The sequence below is a fragment of the Urocampus carinirostris genome, chromosome 20, assembly GCF_059441175.1.
Source record: "Urocampus carinirostris isolate Australia breed hairy pipefish chromosome 20, RoL_Ucar_1.0, whole genome shotgun sequence".
In the NCBI taxonomy this organism is placed as follows: domain Eukaryota; kingdom Metazoa; phylum Chordata; class Actinopteri; order Syngnathiformes; family Syngnathidae; genus Urocampus; species Urocampus carinirostris.
Genome location: NC_142368.1, coordinates 13,312,605 through 13,324,069, shown reverse-complemented (window position 1 = coordinate 13,324,069; position 11,465 = coordinate 13,312,605). Strand labels below are relative to the sequence as shown.

Genomic DNA, 11,465 nt, shown 5'->3' with positions numbered 1-11,465 from the left:
TACTACTACTACTAATTGTAACAATGGTAGAAGTAATTAAAAACAATAGTATTGTTACAAGTATTGAAAATATTCGTAGGAGTTGTAGTAGACATGAGTATTAGCTCAGGTTGTAGTATTTAAATAAATATTTTTAGTAGCAGGAGTAAAAACAATAAAAACAAATCATAACAATTAAATAATAATAATATTATTTTTTTCAGTTTACTTAAGTGAAAATGATTACATACCTATATTAAACATATATATTTTTTGCTCATGCGCCATCACATTCCTGCGGTGACCGGGCGTTAGGACCCGGGGCGTCAAGTCGGTTGCTGTTGGAGGGGCCTGGCTGAGCAGAGTACGCGTGCGCGTGAGAGAGAGAGAGAGAGAGAAAGTGAGAGAGAGAGAAAGGGCGCGCGCGAGAGTGAGAGAGCGCATCGGAACGTAGCAGCCGGCGAGCGCGTGCGCGCGTGTAGTCGCGAACGCGCATGGTGTCCGCGTTGGGAGACGACTGGCGTGGCGGACATGGAGGAGGCAAAACCGGGGCGAAAGCAGTGACTGGAGCGGGGCGGAGGGGGGACCGGGGGGGAGGAAACGCGGACGGATATACGGCGAAGGAAGACGGAAGGACGGAAGGAAATTAAAAAAAGAAAGACGGAAAGGACGCCGAGAGGAAGGAAGGTGGCGACAAAAGTCTTGCGGCTGGAACGCGCCACCATTCTAAGGTGACTTTACGGCTTTTTTCCTCGCGGGGGGCTTGTTCTGTCTTGACATTTTCATTTAAAAAGAAAAAAAAAGAACGAAAAGAAAAAACAGTTATAATACAAGTTGTTGTTGTTTTTAAACGTGTCTATCTCTTTAAAAAGTCAGTCCCTTTAAAAAAAAGCGGGTGCTAAAGTGTAAAGTCAGCTAGCAAAGCTAAACTGGAGTGAAGGGGTCCGAAGGAGCGGGTCCTAAACTAGCATAACTAACTACTAAAACTAGTCACAACTCTAGTTAAGTGCTACGAACTCAAGTAAAAACACTTCAACTCACTGTCGTGTGTTTTTGCTTCCTCTTTTACCGCCGCTCGAAGACGACACTCGTTTGTCCTGAGTGACAGCGAACGCGGCATCCCAACTTGGTTAACGCATACCTGTCAGCCAATTTCTACCTTACACACACAACGTGGCGCCTATTTACTCACAGCAAGACAGATTATGTTGAACAGGGGTCACCAACGTGATGCCAGTGGGCACCATGTAGCCCAGGGGTGTCAAACTCATTTTAACTCAGGGGCCACACGATAGAACAAACATTCTGTCGGGGGCCGGACTTGTAGATTAAAGAGAAAGAAAAAGAGAGATAAAGAAATAAGAGAAAGAGGGAGGGAAAAGGAGAGAGGGTGGGACAAAGAAGGAAAAAGAGAGAGAGGGAGAGAGCGTGAGAAACAAAAGATAAAAAGTTGTGAGAGAGGGGGAAAAGAAAGGGAAAGGAAGAAAGAAATCCAAAGAGAAATAGAAAGACAGAAGGAGAGAAAAGAGAAAAGAAAGCGCGGAGGGTAGGAAGAGAGGTTAAAAGACAGAGAGAGAAAGAGACAAAGAGCAACAAAGGAAGAGAAAAAGAGAGACAGAGAGAGTGAAAGAGACAGAGTGGGAGAAAAGGGGTGAGAGAGAGAGAAATGAATAAATACAAGTACAGTGTCTTTGTTCGAGGCACCTGGCTTTGGCAACATCAAGTTGACATATTTCAACCTGCAGCTTGTTTTTCTCTTGCGCTTCTCTGAGATTCATTCCTTTAGCGGGCCTGATCTGGCCCGCGGGCCGCCTGTTTGATGCCTGTGATGTAGCCCCTAAACGAGCTGAGCAGCGCACTGATTAGTTCTGAAAATAGCTCTCAAGTGCTGGGTCATTGTGATTTTCTAGTCAAATTAGTGCTTGACTGAGTCTATTTAATCCTATTTCCAATCATTAACCTGGTAATATGACGTGATTCTCCAATTTTCGGACATAATATCGGAGTTGCTACACACTGCTGCCCCTCTATACTCAGTTCTCCAAAGACCAGGATGACAACGGCAAACAGATGATGAAGTTGCTGTATCTGAGTCAGACCAGGAGAATTCTCCTGCTACTGGTAACCTTGGAAACCAGTACTATCGGTTTCATTTGGGGCAACAAACTCCTACCCCAAAAATATGGCCTGGAGCAGGACGGGCGCTGCCAGGATGTACTTGCCCAAGACACACCACAGGAAGTGGTGCCGCCTCGACCCTGGCAGTACATAACATCGTTATGATATAGTAATGACCTGGTAATATGACGTGATTCTCCAATTTTCGGACATAATATCGGAGTTGCTACACACTGCTGCCCCTCTATACTCAGTTCTCCAAAGACCAGGATGACAACGGCAAACAGATGATGAAGTTGCTGTATCTGAGTCAGACCAGGAGAATTCTCCTGCTACTGGTAACCTTGGAAACCAGTACTATCGGTTTCATTTGGGGCAACAAACTCCTACCCCAAAAATATGGCCTGGAGCAGGACGGGCGCTGCCAGGATGTACTTGCCCAAGACACACCACAGGAAGTGGTGCCGCCTCGACCCTGGCAGTACATAACATCGTTATGATATAGTAATGACAAGACTTTATTTTTAGAAATGCTTATATTGCCCTAATTAGCAATTAAAAGTAGCTCATGGCTTGGAGGTTTCCCTGGTTACCAGTAGCAGAAGAAGCCTCCTGATCTGACTCAGATACAGCACCTCCATCGTTGCCTTTGTTTTTCGGTGTACAGCGTCATCCCGCTCTTCAGAGTTGATCCATTGTTATCATTCTTAAAGTTACATTGTGTAATATTTGACCGTTAGATGGCGCTGTAATGTCTACTGTGAATGAAACCCATTGCCGAAGCAGCAAGATGCCAGACAAACATGGTGGCGACGACTAGGTATGGATTCACTGTGCAAAGGAAATACAAATTTCTCAAGCTGTGATTATTTATAAAAAAATAACATTGGTATGATAGCTCATTTATTTCGGCCTATGATTCAAATCCAGGCAGCACAGTTTTGAGGTCATGAGATCGAACCTCCTGTGTGGAGTTTGCATGTTCTCCCCGCGCTTGCGTGGGTTTCCTCCGGGCACTCCGGTTGCTTCCCACATTCCAAAAACATGCATGTCATGTTAATTGGTCGGTCCAAATTGTCCCTAGGCGTGAATGTGCGAGCGAATTGTCTGTCCCTGTGTGGCCTGGGACTGGCTGGCAACCAATTCAGGGTGTCCCCTGCCCACTGGGATGGGCTCCAGCACCCCCGCAACCCTACTGAGGATAAGCGGTGCAGATAATGGATGGATGGAGGGATTCAAATCTGTTTTATTTTACTGATTACAGTTTCTTTTGTACCACTAGGAGCTACTAACAATGACACACTGTCCCTTTAAATAATATATTTCTCTTTTCGAATGATTTCCCGCGTGCGGGGAAGCTAACAGGTCGAGGCAGATCTGATCAAACGCACAGCAACAGTGGAGCGAGCAGCAGCACATTGGATTACGTACACGCCAATACACGCATGCACGGGAACAGCTGGGAGAAATGTGCGTGAGTGTCGCTAAAACCCCCCCTCGACCCCCCCCTCGCCATCGCACGTGCCGATCTGTTTGCATTTCCTATTATTTTTTTGCATCTGTGTGTACGAACCAGGTGCGTTAGAGAAGGGCTGGACCCCCCCCAAAGAGAAACAGAAACTCCACCCCTTAGCATCGAAAGACGCAATTCATAAGGGGAGGGGTCCGAGATTTTTTGAGTCGCCGATCGCTCGGAGTGGCGCTCATTCATAATTCACCTCCGTGGCAAGCGTTCATTCACATATTGACCCCCTCCCTGCATTGCCGCCCCCCCGCATTTTCACTCAATGGAGCTCTCAACCCCTCTCTCGCCCACCAAATTTTAAGAGTCCATTTTTGGACGGTTGCAACACCATTTTCATTTACGATATTTTAGATATTTTGTGATACATGAATTAGAAAAAGACATGTATCTAAGTGGGGCGCATGTGCAGCACAGTTCATGTCTTGGGAACCTCCTGGGCTGGTTCAAATCCAGCTCCAGACTTCCTGTGCGGAGTTTGTATGTTCTCCCCGTGCTTGCGTGGGTTTCCTCCGGGCACTCCGGTTTCTTCCCACATTCTAAAAACATGCATTTCAGGTGGATTGGCCGGTCCAAATTGTCCCTAGGTGTGAATGAGCGAGCGAATTGTCTGTCCCTGTGTGCCCTGCGATTGGCTGGCAACCAGTTCAGTGTGTCCCCTGCCCGATAATGAAATGAAATGATCTGCATTTATATAGCGTTTTTCAAGTCAAGACTTCCCAAAGCGCTTTACAGTGTGCTTCACATTTCCCAATAGCGGCCGTGCAGCCATGTAAGGCGCTAACCTGCATATTGGGGGTATTAGGGGTTCAGTGTCTTACCCAAGGACACTTCGACATGTAACACGGAGGAGCCGGGATTCGATCTGCGATCTCTTGATCCCAAGACAAGCGCTCTACCTCCTGAGCCACTGCCGCCCCAATGATGATTGCTGGGATGGGCTCCAGCACCCCCGCAACCCTACTGTAGATAAGCGGTGTGGCTGATGATGATCTATCTAAGTGGGCGGCCCTTTTGCTACTCCGCAAGTTTCTCACCACCGATCAGGTCTTAAAGAAAAGGGAAAGGTTGTGACAGGTTGTTATCTTAGCAAATTGGGAACATATAAAGTGTATTTATGAAACTAAAAACCTAGTTTTGATGCATCTCAGAAGGCGGCCATTTTGCTACTTGGCGCGTAGTGATGATGTCATGGATGCTCACAACCAAGCTGGGCTCATCTTCAGGAAATGGAATGGAATGGTCTGAATTTATATAGCGCTTTTCAAATGAAATGAAATGAAATGATCTGCATTTATATAGCGCTTTTCAAGTCAATGACATCCCAAAGCGCTTTACAATGTGCTCCACATTTCCCAATAGCAGCCTTGCAGCCATGTAAGGGCCTAACATGCTTATTGGGGGTATTAGGGGTTCAGTGTCTTACCCAAGGACACTTCGACATGTAACACGGACGAGCAGGGATTCGAACTGGGATCCCTTGATCCCAAGACGAGCGCTCTACCTCCTGAGCTACTGCCGCTCATGTCAATGAAGACCTCCCAAAGCGCTTTACAATGTGCTTCACACTTTTCCCTTTTACACACTAACTAAGCGATGGCAGGCAATTACCTACAATCAGGGGCATTTTACACGGAGGAGCCGGGAATCGAACCTAGAACCTCTTGATCCCAAGACGAGCACTCTATAACTCAATAATGAGGACTGGGGCCACCATTGGCGTCATTTTTACGCACTTTTTAAATTTTTTCTTTATTTAAAAGCTTGGTCTATGGGCTAGCTGTTTGTTTCCTGAGGTGATTGGCAAAATGTCAAACTTGATTAAAAAAAAAATCACTAGTTGTTAATGAATCTCTGTCGGCAGCCATTTTGCTACTTGGCACGTAGTGATGATGTCATGGATGCTCACAACCAATCTTGGCTCGTTTTCAGGAAGGGGGCTAGCTGGTTGTTATCTGAGGTGATAAGCAAAATGTCAAACTTGATAAAAAAATCACTAGTTTTTAATGAATCTCTGTAGGCAGCCATTTTGCTACTTGGCGGATAGTGATGATGTCACGGATACTCACAACCAATTTGGGCTCATTTTCAGGAAAGGGGTTGGATGGTTGTTATCTGAGGTGATTGGCAAAATGTCAAACTTGATAAAAAAGAATCACTAGTTTTTAATGAATCTCTGTAGGCAGCCATTTTGCTACTTTTCGAATAGAGATGACGTCACAGGTGCACACATCCAATCGGGGTTTGTCTTAAAGCATCCCTGTGGGTGGCCATTTTCCTACTTGGCGCGTAGTGATGATGTCATGGATGCTCACAACCAATCTGGGCTCGTTTTCAGGAAAGGGGCTACCTGCTTTTTATCTGAGGTGAATGGCAAAATGTCAAACTTGATTAAAAAAAAATCACTAGTTTTCAATGAATCTCTGTAGGCAGCCATTTTGCTACTTGGCGCGAAGTGATGATGTCATGGATGCTCACAACCAATCTGGGCTCATTTTCAGGAAAGGGGCTAGATGGTTGTTATCTGAGGTGATTAGCAAAATGTCAAACTTGATAAAAAAGAATCACTAGTTTTTAATGAATCTCTGTAGGCAGCCATTTTGCTACTTGTCGAATAGTGATGATGTCACAGGTGCACATATCCAATCAGGGTTTTTCTTAACTAATCTCTGTGGGTGGCCATTTTGCTACATGGCAAGTGAAGATGATGTCACAGATCCCAACCAATCAGGACTCGTTTTCAGGAAAAGGAGACCGCTATGGTTGGTTGTTGTCTAAATTCTGATGGATTAAAAAATGGGAATTTGGCTGTTTCATGTAAACTTCTCTGATGCAATAATTATGAATACTTTGTGTTTAAGTATTATTATTAGGAACATCTTTTGCTTGACTTGCCCTAGAACACTGAGCTCATTGAACCTTTTATTTATGTTTAAAATGGACTACATGGGCTGGGATGGGCTCCAGCACCCCCGCGACCCTACTGAGGATAAGTGGTGCAGATAATGGATGGATATGCAAATCGAACACATTTTATATACTTACAATCCTTGAAAAAGTCTGTTCAGTATTTAGTGTTAGTGTTTTGTGTTGGCACTTTGTTTTTTCCCACCCAGACGTCATATCTAGTCGATTTTGGTTCCACAACTATCGGCGTGAATAATAACCGTGCATCCTTATATTTTCCTTTTGTATAAGTATAAAATATAGTGCGAGGAACTTTGTGAGGAAATATTTTATAGTCCATTTAGATGTTTATCTGTGGCTTCATATTTGGTTGTTTTTGGTTCTATAACTCTCAACTTGATCATCTACTAACAATTACACACTGTCTCTTTAAATAATACATTTATCACCATTTTCGTCGTCAACTTAACTGTTTTGAAATTGAATTTTAGTTGATAGTTTGGATTTTAAGTGAAAATATAGGCACTGAAAAAAAACCATTTTCTTAGAATTAAAAATGTTTATCCTCAGAAATATTCTTGAAAAAATGTTCGAACCAATAAATCATTTGATGACAATCAAGTGAAACATTCTCCAACTGCAAAGGAATTTCTATCATGCTTGCAGAATATTTTCCCTCGTTTTTTTTAGCTCCCTTTACCTCGAGCAGATGGCAAAAACAGTCAGCCTTCGAGCACCCCCCCCTGCCTACTTGTGATCACGATTTTTAGTGAATTTCCGTCCACCCGGACTCTCCATCAAGACTCGGGCCTCCATGGTCGTCGAGGGTTCTAATCTCCAAGGACCCTCGCCAACCGAATATAGTCGATTTAATTAAAGAAAAACAGACCAAAAAAATCATTGCATTGTGAGTTTTGATGGAAATCTCCCGAGCTGTGCTTCGTCTTGATGGAATCATTTCAGAAAGTCCCCCGTGTCATCAGCGGAGGCAATTATCCACGCTCGGATGTTGGAAGTAAACGCAAAAAGGAGCGAGTGGAGTTATCACTCGCCAAGGTCAAACGTAGCGCTTTGACGCTATAGCGAGCTATGATATTCCTCGCCGACCTCGACACCTGTCCGTCATATTTCAACGTCGTCCCTGAGCAGCCGTCCGATGAAGACGCATGCTCTTTTTTTGCAGCCCAGGCTTTCTTTTTCATAAATCTCGGCGTCCGTGGCGTGACCTTGGTCGCTATGACAACTGCTAACCGAGCTGCTCGGCTTTAACTCTATTAGTTCCTACGCCGCCACCCAAGAGCTATCGGTGGAAACATGAGACCAGAGGGAGAGTGGGGTTGAAACGTTAACGCGGACAAGAAGAAAAAAAGCGGAATATTGTTTGCAGACTTGGTCTGGCATCTGTCAATCTTAATGGACGAGCCGGCGATCTTAGCCAAATAAAATCGTATGAGAAAATGTCACTTCTAAACAGGATGTGTGCCTCAATTCTGGGTGTCCAGGGTTTATACAGGTGCGTGAAATCCATTCCTGTCAACCTGTACGTTTTTGCCGTACAAAGTACGTTTATGATGCATTTTAAGACGTGTACGAAGTACATGAAAATCTGTACGGAAAAAAGCAAATGTGTCAATTATGGGTACCATCCGGTATATACCGACTATCACCATACGGCAAATCAATCAAGTCAAACGAGTTTGCCGCGGTAGCCTCTATCTCGGGATTTTTTTTTTTCGATGCAAACGAAGCGAGAGGTTCGATGCTACTGTGCGCATGCGTCTGCCGCCTGGAGATTTCCCATCATGCATCATTCCGATCATACGTGAACAAAAGCGAAAGCAGAGCAGTAGGCCTACATTACAACATAGTTTTGAAAATCATCAAGTCGCAATGGCTGAACCTGAATTAAAACGCCGTAATTCATTCGTATCTGAAAACAACAGGCGGGGTTGATTGAGTAAATTTGAAATACATGTGGTCTTAAAAACATCGGATTTCATGTGGAAGTTGTGTAGTGAAACGAAGTCCGTCTCTTTTTAGAGAACCAGCTTTTTCGGCTCAACTCATTAGAGAGCCGGCTCTCAAACGGCTCACTCGCTTTGATGCATTATATTACGAATCATGATTTTATATAAAGAAGTTAAGAAAAAAAGGAAATATAAAAGGAGAAAATGAAAAAAGACAGGTTTGTGGTTATCCCTTTAATCAGTATATTACCGACAATAATTTAATGCAGAAATGAATTCATAATTTTAATAAGTAAATGTATTATTCTACTTAATTATATTTGCATGTATGTTTTCTTTCTACAGTGAACGTCCAAGCTACTTCATTTTTGAACTATTTTTATATTAAACTTCATTCATGTCGAGCAACTCAGTATCTCACAACAAAATGTTAATGAACAATATATATGATACAACTAAACACATGTACAATATAACATGTTAAACTACATAAATAAAGACATTTGAAGAAAAATATATGGTGTAAGATTAATTTATATTTTGTAAGTGAAAATACGACAGTTTGTAAGGGGATGGAGCCCTGGAGCTTGACAGGTATGGAAATCCTTGAAAATACTTGAATTATAATGTTGTCTTTTCAAGGATTTAAAAGTGCTTGCATTTTGAGTGAAGTGTTTGTAAATGCTTAAAATTGTTGCCAGGATCTCAACGAGTCTGCTTAAAATGACGCGGGCGGCATTAGCTCATTAGGTAGAGCGCTCATCTTGGGATCAAGAGGTTCGATTCCCGACTCCTCCGTGTTATATGTCGAAGTGTCTTTGGGCAAGACACTGAATCCCTAATGCCTCCGATAGCAGGTAGTTGCCTTACGTGGCTGACATAGTTACTGTGTAAAAAGGGAAAAAGTGTGAAGCACATTGTAGAGCGCTTTGTTGACTTGAAAAGCGCTATATAAATGCAGACCGTTTACATTTACATAATGCTCTCTGGTGGCTTCTCTTTGCCATTGCAATTCTCTTTTCTGTCAACGACACTTGGCATTAGTTTGTATGGCATTGTCCTATGAAGCGTCATTGCCCCCTGCATTATCACCAAAACAGGGCACTATAAATTATATATTAGTGCAAGGATTACGTATTAATTGTGGACATTTATTATGGAAGATGCAAAAGAATTGAGGTAGTGTTTCTCTGCGGTAAATTGTACTCGAGATCTAAAAATCATATGTCTTGATAAATGCACACACAAGATTAAAATCGCATATGTAAATCGCAGATATATTTGTGGCTCTGCAAAACACCTGATTCACGCAAATTTTTTTTCGCTGAATGTTACTGAAGAATAGGAAAATGAGCTTTAAAAGTCCTTAAAAAGTGCTTGGTGTACAAACTCTGGATGACACAAATGCCTTGGCTAAGAAAAATACATGACTTATTTTTTTTTTCAAGTGCCGTTATCCTACACATTAGTATGCATTATAACTTTTCCTGCCATTATGATAATAACATGGAAAAACCTACCGATAACCCATAATATTTTATTTTTCTGATGCCTTGCGGACATTATGAAGAGTGAGAGAGGAGACACGACCAAGTTGTTATTTTAAATTTATTTCTTTTTAACTGCACGCTAGATTGAGAAAAGATATGAAAAGACGACCAAAATCCAATGAGTTGTGCGACTGATAATGGCTGTGCTCTCTTGTGGCTCGGACACATTATAGAGAGTTAGGGAGGAGAAACGACCAATTTGTGCTACCACTAAATCAAAATATATTCTCATGCATACTAAACAATACTACAGCTTTACACTTTACACTCCCCTTAAAAAACTCCTACTGATGTTAAAAAAAAAAAAATTGACCACTTTTTCCGGATTTAATGAACAAAAATTGCTTTGGGACTAATATTCTAGTCTACAGCTGCTTTATTTTGAAGTCTTTGTCTGTGAACAAACCACTTTAACGATCACGTTTTTTAACAAGCACATGTTTTTTTTGTATTTTGTGGAGACTAGTTGTATTTTGTGCATAAAAATACAGTGTACAGTAAAATCTACCATTCTTTAATGTCAAATCTTTGGTATTTATGCTGATGAGGAACATAGATGTTCAGAATATTTCCAACAACTCAAGCTCTCTGGTGCTTCACGCACATTGTGACGAGGAGACACAACCAAGAAACCGAAATGTATTATAATAAGTAGCAGAAATGTGAATTGTTATGGCTGTGTTCTCGGGTGCCTTGTGCAAATTATGAAGAGGTAGAGAGGCAACACGACTAAGTTGTCCTACTACTGCTATAGAAAATCAAAACATATTGAATGAGGTACATTAATGCTTCAAATCTTCCTAACTAGCAATGTCAGCTAATGTAAGATTATTAAATGTTGTCAAGTGGCAAATCATTTTCTCTCCAGTGTCTCACACACATTATAAAGAGGGAGAGAGGAGACACGACCATGTTGTGCTACTACTGCTAACAAAAATCCAAATATATTCTAATGAAGAGCAAGGGTGCGAATGATTATGGCCAAGCTGTCCGGTGCTTCATGCACATTACATAGTGGTAGGGAGGATAAATGATCAAATTGTGCTACTACGTCTACCGAACTTCAAAATGTATATAATTGAAGGAAAACTTTATTCGAACATTAAAATAAAAAACATAGCAAAAACAATAACTCAACAACAAAATAATGTTACATAACATGTTCGAAAAGGGGTAGTAAGAAGCAAATGCTTATTTCCCATACCCCTTCATCTTCTCCACCAAATATACCAATGATACAACAACAATATTAATAATATTAATATTATTATTAATAATATTATTAATAAATCAAAATTAACCATAGTTCTAGACGCACTATTCTCAATCTATCGTACCCCACTTTCTTCATCTCTGTATTCCGCCATTAATGTTTTTTTTTTTTGTATTTAAACTTGAACTAGTGAATAGTTGGACATTGTT

The 11,465-nt window shown here is 41.9% G+C and overlaps 1 protein-coding gene across 1 annotated transcript in view; it reads left to right on the top strand.

The window, feature by feature from the left end:
- The first annotated feature begins 422 nt into the window (after positions 1-422).
- The window catches only part of ches1 (checkpoint suppressor 1), a 103,658-nt gene continuing 92,615 nt past the window's right edge, over positions 423-11,465 (top strand). The window contains exon 1 of the mRNA XM_088324853.1: positions 423-710. The gene's annotated coding sequence lies outside the window, so the exon portion shown is untranslated. The remainder of the gene's footprint in view (positions 711-11,465) is intronic.